Source organism: Rhagoletis zephyria, unplaced genomic scaffold (assembly GCF_001687245.7).
Source record: "Rhagoletis zephyria isolate East Lansing unplaced genomic scaffold, Rhagoletis_zephyria_1.1 Rzeph_scaffold_00295, whole genome shotgun sequence".
Taxonomy (NCBI): Eukaryota; Metazoa; Arthropoda; class Insecta; order Diptera; family Tephritidae; genus Rhagoletis; species Rhagoletis zephyria.
Genome location: NW_016157379.1, coordinates 162,104 through 174,451, shown reverse-complemented (window position 1 = coordinate 174,451; position 12,348 = coordinate 162,104). Strand labels below are relative to the sequence as shown.

The 12,348-nt window shown below is 36.8% G+C and overlaps 1 pseudogene; it reads right to left on the bottom strand.

Moving 5' to 3' along the window:
• Positions 1-2,955: 2,955 nt before the first annotated feature.
• On the bottom strand, positions 2,956-11,901 carry LOC108358763 (uncharacterized; annotated as a pseudogene).
• Between the last annotated feature and the right edge of the window lie 447 nt (positions 11,902-12,348).

The following is a 12,348-nucleotide window of genomic DNA, read 5'->3' as shown; positions in this document are numbered from 1 at the left end:
TCAGTATTAAAGTATCCATTTAGGAGGATTTCCATGCCCAAACCATTCACCATCTCCGTTGCAATCACCTTGTTAATTTTTCATTACATTAAAATCTCCGACTTCCAAAGGCGTTATTTTTTGTTATATCCTATACTGTTACGAACCCTCCGAAATCAATTTCAAGCTGTAAACAGATCGCTTTATTACGATATGCCACTGAATCATTTTCCAGATTCCAGACAAATTTTGCCTTAGGCCTCTCATAGAAAATGAGAAATTAATCAATATGTTGTCTTTAAAGACTTGAGGCGCTGAAACATACTTACATACAAAGGTGTCTTTACTAAAAGTAGGTACTGTTATATGTTTGCTTGTTGAACAAGTGTTCCTTTTCCCACGATAATTTTTTTTTATTTTGGCCTTTGGTCAATTAATCGATAGATATAAATATTCTACGTAAATATGTGATTACTAAGGTTGCGACTACGTAGGTAAGAAAACATGGTAAAAATAGCAGCTATATTAATTCCTTATGTAGATCGAAATTCTTCTTCTTCTGCTTTTAACTACTTCGTTCCTTTTGGCCTCGTTCTTTTTTGAAGTATACGGATTCTCGCGTTTTTGTTGTTAATTTTCTATGTAATTTTTATTTTTTAGGCCTTGTTGAGTTACACAGAATATTAATTTTAATTGTGTGAAAATAACACAATGTTGCTTGCTAAATGATCCTTCTATCTAATTACATAAAAAATTGCCTGAAAATTCAAATAGTAAAATAAACTGTTAAAGCTCAGTTAGTCAACGACGTAGCGTAAACGTAGGTTGACGTACGTAGCAGCATATAAAATTTACTGTTGATAGAGAGAGAGAGAGAAGCAAAGGCAACGCAACGTGGTGAGTTTTCGTTAACACGCGAATCCCATAAGCTAGATCGTGTCTGCGTCAACCTACGTCTACGCTACGTCGTTGACTGTTTGCGCTTTTATTACGCTACAAATAGTTTTCCACTGGAAACACTTGTTTTCAAAAGTAAAGCTCGGAACACTTTGACGACAGCAAGCGACAAGCAGCATCTGTCAAATTTTAAATACACACGTTCTTACGGACACAATTATTTTGACGACAGCACGACATCTTGGCTGCAGGACTGCAATTGTCGACGTCGCCAAATTAAAACTATTTCTAATTTTGCCAGCGACAATGAGTAGATGTAGTGCTGCAAAATTAATCACATATTCTTGATTGCTCATGTTTTTCTTATTTACTTAAATAAAAATACACAATTTGTGAAATAAATATACCAAAATGTCAAACTTTAAAATCAGCTGTTTGCTATGTCGCTGAGGTCTTCAAAATGTTTAAGAAGCTGGCTTCAAGGCGACATTTGTTGACAAAATGATGTCGCTGTCGTTACGTCGTGAAGTTGCAGTCGTCAAAGTGTTTCGAGCTTAAAGAGGACCATTTTTTATTGTTCGATGAAAACGAGACTTTGCTATTTTTTAACGGGATTCCGCACCATAAATCTTTTTCTTGTAAATAATATTTCTCAGTCACATAGAATTTGTTTTGATAACTTTTGATTTTGAAATTTTCACAAAAGTCATTGTTAATAAGACTGAATACGAAAAACGTGGAGCACATGTAATAAAAGCATTAGATTTAATTGACAATAGTCAAACTACATAACATAGACCTAAAATTTCTATAGGGAAAGTAAAAATTTGAAATTTGATTTTAAGCCCTCGTTATTCATATACCCACTACCCACATACATACATATATACATATATTACTTTTCATACCAATTCAAGTCTATTACATGTGCCCCACGCTTTTCATTTTCAATCTCATAAATTGTTTATAATGACTTTTGCTAAAATTTCAAAATCAAAAGTTATCAAAACAAATTCTATGGGACTGAGAAATATTTTTTTTCTACTTTTAGTCCATTTATAAAAGCGTTGTATATTAAAAAGTTTTTTTATATTATTTATTTTCTACTACACACAACATACCAAGTTGATAAAAGCGTTGTAAAATACTGTCGATTTCATTTTCATATAGAAAGCTAACCACTTATTTTTTAGTAAAATCTAATTAAAATTGTTTGCCTTGGTTTGCCATATATATGTATGTATATTTATATTTTACATCGATTTTAAAGTACTTTATTCGTAATAATAGATATAAATATGTATATTTTTTATAAATTTCCTTTAATTCATATTGTTTTAATAAATTATCAGTACAAAAAATATGGGTATTTCCATACGTCACATACGTGACAGTCGTACGTTTCAATGAGATACAAACAAGGAAAACATTTGTTTTCTTTTACTTTTTTAGACCATTTTATAGCACACAATTACAATTAGTCTAAAATTTTAAACAATCGAACCGCATGATCCCTTAATATGAGCAATGAACAGTGTCGTTACGTGACAAACAAAATGGAAGTTGATTTTTTCTTTTCTTAGAAAATCGTAAAGTTCAGCGAATTGTGCATGGCTCTTTTCATAAAACTTGTTTTAATATGATTTGGAGTAATTCTAGTTGTTTTTAGAGTTTTTTTGAATTAATGCAAATTGTTAAAATTTTCTTTTACAACCCCAAGTGTGAAACGTCACGTGGCGTCACGTGACATAAATTTCATTAAATGAATTTATAGCGCAAATAAATCATGTATTTTATGTCGAATATATGTACTTTGTATTTTGACTTCAGCGCCAATTCAGGGTACATTTTTTTTTGGAAATCTATGATTTATTATGTTTCAACTACATACGCCAAATTTGAACTAAATCGGACCATAAATACGGTTTTTGAAAACATCTTGACCGTGGCGCCACCTAGCAAGACTATTTTACGCAGACATTTTTCTACTTACATAGCCAGTATACATATATTTAAAAAAGCAGATAATTTGGTCAATAAATACGTTAGATATATGACTTGTATTTTTTTTTGCCGCGGTATACCTTCCGATGGAAACACCCATATATTATGCGTATGTATCTATGTATTTAATTAACAAAATTTGCCTTAGACAAAATCTCCAAATACAAATGGTTTCGTTAGATTAGTTGTCATGCATGGAATTTGGTTTGAGCTGTTAAAGAAAAAATAAAAATAAATTGTTAGTNGTTAACAAATAGTAACAAGTATCTCTGCGCCCTTAGCTACAACCACAACATGTAAATGTGTTTTCAAATGTTCAGTTTGAATTAAATTTCTTTCAAGCGCTCAAACAATTTTATATTAAGTTTTTTCAATAAATATCTTTTCTGTTCAAAATTTCAAATCTTTAAATCTCAGTAAGCTGTAGAAAAAAACAATGGTATAAAATAAAAATAAAAATAGGGCTTTCGCTTATATTCTCATTGAGTTCTTTTCACTTAGAAGTATGTAAATTTGTAAAATTTTGGAAAAACCCTTTTTTTCTTAGTGTGTGATTTCGGTTTTGACTTGGATATGCTCTTAACCATACCACGTATTCTACGTTTAAATATAGCGGCTGTATCTCCGATACAGCCTGCAGACCAAGACGAAGGCGCTGGACTGTTCCTTTTTTTCGAAGTGAAGAAACTGCACCGGATGCGAGAAAGTTTACTATTGAAACGATATCACCGGAAGGGAGTGCCGCAGACCATTTGTGGTTTATGTTGGGTGAAAACTACGACATGCTTTATTTGAAAGGTTTTTTTGGCTCACATTTAATCGGGCCGATTAAAAGAGCAACAGCTTTCACTTTTGGTGGGGGATCTGGCAGGTCACTGTCCATATGTTTGGAAATACGTACGCCATCACTATCTTTTCTAAAACAAATATTGTAGTATGGACCTTCGTGAAACCAGGTTTTGGCTCAACTTCATCACAAAGCCCAAACTTACCCTTATGACTCAAACTGGTCAGGATCTGTCTGCCAATATATTTAATAGAGTAAGACTTTACTTCTTCGCTTTGAAAATACATTTGCAGTATTTCAAGGTGAAGGTTTCGCAATCCAAATGGGGACGGACTAAGACCATAATTGAAACTTTTTCGAGGATAAGGAAAAAAATAATTTGATTGTGGGCAGTGATATCACAACTCAACTGAAGACAGTGGTCGATCCACCAACTACTTAGAAATTAGTTCGACCCCGCGAAATTCGGCTCGTTTTAAACATAACGAGCTGTTTTGTTCATAATGTCACGTCACACGAATGCACCTGGTAATGACATATCTGACCACTTCGCTTGATGGGGTTCATACCAAAAATTTGCAGGCATTTGGAGGTTTACAGGTAGAGAGCAGACGGGATTGCAGGAAACTTGTTTGGTTGGTTGCTGGTGAGTTTTGGGAGTTTACACTTGCCGTTTGAGTACAAGACAACCACATTTACCATTCCTGCCTTGAAATTTGGAAAGACGGAACACTCGTGCTTTTGCCCCCTTTGGAAGTACCCTCTTTGATTGAATGTAAGGAAGAGACATATTTACCTAACAAGGGTTCCTATTCAGAGAAAAATGTATTTGCCTGGCATTAACCTATTGAACCAATTTCGATCCCAAATGAAGCTGAGGAGATGCCAGAGTTTCAACTCCGCTATCTCTGCCAGACCGTTGAAGAAACGTGATCCCAGTTTCTTGGGACACTTCGACCTTAGCCCGGCGACAGAGAAAGTGGTTAAGTGATTCCGTCTCATTCTAATCGCAGTAGCGAGTTTGCAGCGAGTACTAGTTATATGCAGTAACCAGTAATGACGCCGGTATGGACTTTTACTGCAGATCAATTAAGCTTCAGAAGATCTTCTGTCTTTTTCCTACTAAGCCGCCGCCGTAATAATCTTGAGAACGCACAGAGTTCCCGCTTGTTCATTATTCATTAAAAAGTTAGCAGGGATCAAGGACCTTACAGGAAGCGCAAGAATCCATAGAGCCCTCGCAAAAACGCACACTAATGAGTTAGGGCTCCTGAAAAGACCCGACGGATCACTCACGAACAGTTGCATGGAACCCCTTAACTTGCTGGTCGAGGTGCGTTTTCCTGACTGCTTGGCACTGAGCACAGCCATAACCATCCACACGCAGACTGGGATAAACGCTCCTACGCAGAGGATTGGAGAATCTCCACAGGACTGTTCGATGCGGATAGAATTAGATAGGCTATATCTGCCTCAGCGCCTTTCAAAACACCTGGAGCAGATGGAATTTTCTCAGTTCCTCTTCAAAAGGGACTTCTCCGCTTGCTAACCTTCCTGATTCCACTTTTAGGAGCATGTTTTGCGTGGGGGTCGCTTCCACTACAATGGCAGGAAGTGACTGTTCGCTACATCCCAAAAGTTGGAGGAAAACCAACCAAGGTCATACCGACACATTAGTCTTACGTCCTTTCTACTAAAAACAATGGACAGAATCGTACTAGAGGTAACGCTTTACATAGACACCAATATGCCTATCTCCCAGGTAGATCTACTATAAACGCTCTTCATGGTCTAACAAGGAAAATTGAAAAGCCCTTGGAGGACAAAGAGGTGGCGGTGGTATGTTTATTGGACGTGGAGGACGCTTTTGACAATGCGGAACCCTCTCTAATAGACAATTGCGTCCGGCGCAGAGGTGAAACCACATGCCACTGGATATGAAATGTTCTTAAATCTAGAACCATTACGTGCACTATAAGAAAGGAAAGGGTCAGATTTTTAGCTACAAAAGGTTGCCGGTAGAGGGAAGTGATCTCCGCTATGCCTTGGTCCATCGTAGTAAACGAACTAACCTGCCTTCTTAGCGAGTCATCCTAATCAGAGGCAGGTTTGAAGACACTATCCCCAACCTCCTAAAGAATGCTCTGAACATAGTCGCCATTGGTGCAGTAACAATAGGTTAAACGCAAATCCTAAGAAGACTAACATTCCTTCAAGATGAAAAGATACACTTCCCCAAAGAGGTCAAATATCTAGGAGCTATCCTTGATGCCAAGCTCTCATGAAATGCGCAACTAGAAAGAATTATTCAAAAGGCCAGGGCCTCTATCTGGACCTGTCGGAAATTTATAGGACGGAACTGGGATATCAGACCTAGACTGGTAAGGTGGATGCCATCTGCAAACTCATTCTAACCTATGCTGCACCCAGCTGGCGGGAGAAGGCAGAAGTAAATTCCACGCAGGCTAAGATCAGCAACAACGACTAGCCTGCGTGGGCATCACTGGCGCGATGAGAACAAACCAACTGCGGCTCTCGAGGCGCTTCTTGACCTGCCTCCTCTACACTTTGTAATCATGAAAGATGCTCTATTATTTACAGCAAGGCTCATCTCAATGGACAGTGTAGAGTACAAAGAGCTCATACATTATTCCACCGTTAGGCGAAACTACTATATCTGGATGAAGAACGAAGCGCAACATTACTGGCACATTATGTGCCGTTGTAAAGCCCTCATCAGTGGCTATGTGGATCAAATATGACCAGTAGTTGAATAGAGGTTTATTACAATAGATCGTTTTCGGTTGCGGTAACTAGGTGACCTGCTCCCTTCTCTAAATCTAATCTAATCTAATCTCCAAAACAATTTAATGCGGCCTCGCTCCCGAATGCCTTATTCCCAAAAAGAAATTCCGATTCGAATTTCATGATTCGGACCTGGTTGAGCTGCCGGTCCATCGAGTAGAGGCCGGCTCTGGTGCCTTGCTCTATTTTTCAACCATCAGTATAGATGGATATACCCTATTCTGCCTCTGGAGTTCCTACATCCCATTCTTTTCTAATCTGGAACCTAATACATAGGTAATTAAGTACTGAAGTTCCAAACTCCCATATATAGTCAGTGCTGGTTTCCATATCAGCTTTTATTCCATTAAACCGGCCCCTTTTTATTGTTTTGTGGGTCATTTGTTGAGACAATCATTTTAAATCGAATACGCTTATTTTATGTAAAATCATGCCGTGTGAGATAGAGTGCGGGTTTCTGGTTTAGAAACAATTTTTTTTACCATAACCATTTGAGTTACTCACCGTGTTTGAATCTTTACAGCTTCTATAGCGTTCTTCATAAGTTGCTCAATGTCCGTACTTTGTCCCTTAAGCTTTATTTCATCGCATAAGGCTTGGACAAATGGACTGCCTTTCTCGGTGCGGTACGAGACATAACCTATGAAAGTTTTATTAGTTATTACGCATTATTTTTATTTTTTTTTAAGTTTGAAATATTGAATGTAGATATAAATACAAGTACATATTTATGTAGTTACCTTCAAAAGTACTATAACATTTGAGTATTTCGCTGGGAGATCCACGTGGCATAGAAGCGTCTTTCTTATATTCACCTGGTACAAGTGAACCTTTGCAGGCTTGTATAATGAAAATTTTCGGCTTCTCCTTTAAACTTGGTATATCTAATATGGGATGTAGCATTGTTTCATCAACATTGTATTCACCATCGCTAGCCGCAACAGAGTCATGAGCACTTCCATGGCTTAGAATAGCAATTACTAGACACGAGTAATTGGTGAAATCCTTTTTAATCACTAAAAAAATTTCATATTTTTAGAAAAATGCACCTATGTATAAGCACAAAATTTACTTATAAAATGGCCAAGGAAGGCTTAAATAAAGTAAGTAAAAAATTTTAGTTAAACGGTTTTATTCTAAAGAAATATAATAACGATGTTAAAATGAAGCTAAAAACTAATTTCATAGGTACCAGGTGCCAGTCATCACCCCTCTCTTGTAATTATTTTTTAAAACCGCTTGACTTAAATTTTTTTAAAACACTTTATTTTCAAGTTTGTAGTGTTTAGCTGCTTAATTAAACCTTTTAATTTGATACCCATTTTGATAGCGTTGTAAAAATTACATTTTTTTTCACCAATTCGTGGCGGTACCCATCTTTGATTTATAATGACACTGAATATACCTACGTGTTTTTATTGCCATCAGAACAAAAGGTGAGTACCAAGTTTCAAATCAAGAGGTCAATAGGAAGGGGTTAAAAATTCAATTAACACTAGATTTGACCAAAATCAAGCTAAATAAAACCGACTAAAAAAAAAGCACTGGAAGGTCTTGAGTAAACGGCTTGTGTCCAACTTTACGCTACGTAGCGTATTACTTTCGTGCAGGTCGTAAATTTTGACATGGCAGCTACCCTTGCAACATCGATGAAGAGGTAATGCGTGTGGACGCGTTCACGAGAATAGTTCCTCGCACGATCTATGGCCGTATTCGTGTGGGCCACGTATTCTCAAAAAAAAAAAATAGAAACACGAACTGTAGACGGTTTTTAATGGCATGACATAATTCACATGCACATAGTTAAGCGCATGAAAATGCAACGATTTCAAATGATAGAGGTAATTGGTGAAGTTTCTTGCTCTCGGGCCCCAAATGGACAATGTTTTAATCAAACATCAACGAAAAAGGTTTAATATGAAGAAGATTTCAATAAAAAAAGGCAAGTAAGTGCAGCGCTGTCTTCAGCTATGCCGGAGGCTTCATACCTTTCATGAACATCTGAAGATTTTATTTTAACAGATTACTGCATTTGAAAAAATTTATATTCTAACAGCATACATAAATAGAGGAGATACATATATAAAAAATCATATCTAAACAATCAGAGGTATGGAAGATATATTTTATATAGCACCAATCTAAGTGATTTTCACTATGTATGTAAACCGGTAACACAATTTAATGGGTTTAGCTTCCTATATAAGGGAGATATATCGCAAAAACTTGTATCTGAACAATCAGTGGTATAGGAGATAAAGCTTATACAGCATAGCTTTTGACGATTTTCTCAGTAGACTTTGTATTATTACTTATAAAATAGCTTACGAAATTTGTCGGTTTTAGCTGTGCCAATAAAGGAGTTTTAGAGTAAAACCCCATATCTGAACAATCAGTTGTGTGGAGGCAATATATAGGTTATAGTGACCGGATCTTTGTTAATTTAACTGTAAACTTTCAGTTGATAATGAGTGAAAATAGTGCGAAATTGCATGTTTCTACTTGCATATATGGAGAAGTTATAACAAAGAATCTCATATCTGAACAATTAGTTGTATAAAGGCTATAGGTTATAGAGACCCAATCTTCGCCAATTTTCACTGTAAATATTTGTTTGATAATGGGTCTAAATATTGGGAAATTTGATGTTCCCTGCTGCATAAATGGAGGGGTTATAACAAAAAATCGAATACATATCCGAACAATCAGTTGTTTGGGAGCTATATGTAAAAGTGGCCCGATCTTTGTTATTTTCACTGTACGTATTCCGTTGATAATGAGTGACAACCGTGCGAAATTTCATGTTCCTGGCTACTGAAATGGAGAAGTTATAACGAAAAATCTCATATCTGAACAATCAGTAGTATGGGAGCCATATGTTATATTGGCCCGATTCTCCCGGTTCCGATAAAAGATTAATAAATTATAAAAATACACCCATCTACCAAATTTCATCCGGATATCTTGAAAACTGAGAGGCTAGATTGCATACAAACAGACGGACATGGCTAAATTCACTCAGCTCGACATTCTGATCATTTAAGTATACATTTTAATGGGTTTATCTCTTCTTATTCTGGTACTTACAAACATCAGACCAAAGTTATAATTCCATTTCGTGCTCATGAAAGGTATAATAACCATTCTGAATTTTTGGCTGTTTACTGAATTTGGAAGGGTTTTGGAAGTAGAACGTTAGTGCCCATAGCCGTCAGTTTGAGGCGTTTTTTGAACATTTACCAAACGGGGCTTAGAAAGTTTTCTTCGCCGTCTTGCTTCGTGATATTGAGTTCAATATTTAAAATCTAGTCAAAATCTTATGTGGAATTAAAATTATTAAACAACCAAACTTCTACTACAAAAAAGTATTTTCATTCCATTAAAAATACCATGGAATGTTAGGGAAACAAAAAAAGCCAATAAAAAATCAAATATGGCTCTTATGAAGCATTAAAACAAGATGGCAATATAAATTCACAGCTTTTTACAATCATTTCTTAAATTCCTTAAAGTGTGCCCGCTCCAAAACCAACTAAATAATTTGTTAAGAGTAAGCTCCGAAAAGCCGAATAAGATAAAGTATCAACGAAATAGGCACGAAACTATAACCAATAAAAAATAAGACAAGACAAGATTGCAGAAAACAGCGGTTTCTACGATCAGTACTACCTCTTTACTTAGTTACTTTTGGCTTGGTTTAAGGTCGTGAAAAAAATACAAGGCCTTACTCATTTGTGAGATAAGGTTTTGTGGCTGACGTTAGAGCATCACAGACCACTTTAATAGCTCACTGGGAACTGCATATAGTCAGCAATAAAGATGGTCGTACTAAAAATAAACCTAAATTTAACTTTACAACTAACAAATAAAAAAATCATTTAAGCAGTTAATGTATACGCTTTAAATACTTAGGCAAGTTCAATACTTACATGCTTTGACAACGTCCTTGATCTTTTTCACGGTCGGATTCTTGATGGTCTCCACATTCAACTTATACTTCTGCAAAGTTTCACGTATGAGCCTCGCATCATAGTCGCTACCATCACGTTTCTCAAAACGCTCCTTATCGTTAAAGTCCACAGTATTGAAAATAACGGCATAGCCAGGTTTTAACTTAGACTTCTTACCAATAGCGCCAGCGCTTAAAGATTTTCGAGGCTGAATTTCAAGCAGCGCTGAGGGTGTGCTGTTAGCGTTACGTGAAACGAAATTTGATTTCGTTGGTGTTGATGCTGTTACGAAAAGATTTGCATCGGCTGATGGACTGGAACTGGACGCGGTTGAGGGCTTCCCATATACGCTGGCATAGCTGGCGGCTAATGGTCCGCGTGCGCGATTAGCATAAGGTAAGACATAAGTTGTTGTTGAAGTCGTCGATGGAGATGATATTTTTACACTGGAAAGGCATTGTTCGATTAGCTGTGAAACCAGTACCAGTAGGGACGCCTGTCGATTTTTCGCGGGGACACCTGTGCTGGCAGCAACGCCTATTGGTTTACTACTACCATAATTAAACAGAGGAGAAGTATATGTCCAATACCATTTGTTGTTGTTGTACTGCGTGTTGTTTTGCTCAAAGGTGCGCTGCCAATAGGCGATGAGTTGCCGCTGAGCGTTGTTTTACTCAGGGGTGAGCTAGTCGAAGACAATGAGGTAGTAATTGGTGGCAGTGCTCTGAGCGGTGAAGGGTGCCTGACCAAAGTTATCGGTGAAATTGGGAAATGTTGAATTACTTTCGTTGAAGCCCCTCCATGCTGCACCCGGTTTCATAGTGGCCGTCGTTGTGGTGGTCATCCTTGCACCTGTGCCAGTTTGATCGAATTTCGTGCGCTGCTGTTGTACGAATGAGGTCTGTGTGCGTCCATTTGTTTGTGTGACGGTGGTCTCCTGTTTGGTCCAAGGTGTTGAAGATTTGAAAAAGCTGGCATTGGCCACCAGTTATGTTGAGCAGTTCATCCAGTTCTTCTTTAGTCGGTGTACGGCGTATAGAAATTTCTGTGACGCCAGCCGTTTGTTGATGCGTCACCGTTTGCCGTACAGTTTGTTGAGTGATTTTGTTGCGTTCATTGTCATAATGGTCGCACTTTGCTCAGTTGTATTTGTTGTCTCCGATTGCGCAGTTGCAGTGCGTACTTTCATGCGCGGATCCTGATGCACCAGTGCATTATTAAACTCCTTAGAATTATTCGGTTCCTTATTCTTTGAGTTCCTCCAAAACATTCTTTCACGAATACGTTAGATGAATAAGTATGTACGCGAGAACTAATGATAACAACTAACTGTTTATATCAATATGTATGTATGACACCACACCACAAAATTTTATCAGCACCGAAGTGATTAGATAAGAGAGCGCTTTGCCTTCTATGATCGACTGCATTGAAATTGTAAATTTGGCGAAATAACAAATCAAAAATGAAACAAACGCAAAAAGTTGTAATGAAATTTTGAGAATTTTGTATCATAAATTTAATTTTTCATTTGATTTAATTTAATATTTCTTTATTTGATTTAATGTTATTCCTAGTCGGAAATCAATGCTTTAAGCGGCGTGTATGCGCACAAAAAATTTAAATGCGAATAGAAGCTCTCACGATTTAGTAAATATTTGTTGTGACTCAGCCACTTCGTGCTGTACGGTTTTCTTGGAAGAATATAAGAGAGACCGGAACAGGTTTTTAGCTAAAAGCCTTGAGTTTGTAGCTGCATTTATTACAAACGATTATTCTTAATATCTCCATATAACATAAAATATATAAATATTTATGTATGCACCACTATACACATACTATATATATTAATGAATTTGTACTGTATACATCTGCATTAGGGTGTGTCCTTATTTGTATTGATAAAATTTTTGTGTAAGCTACAAA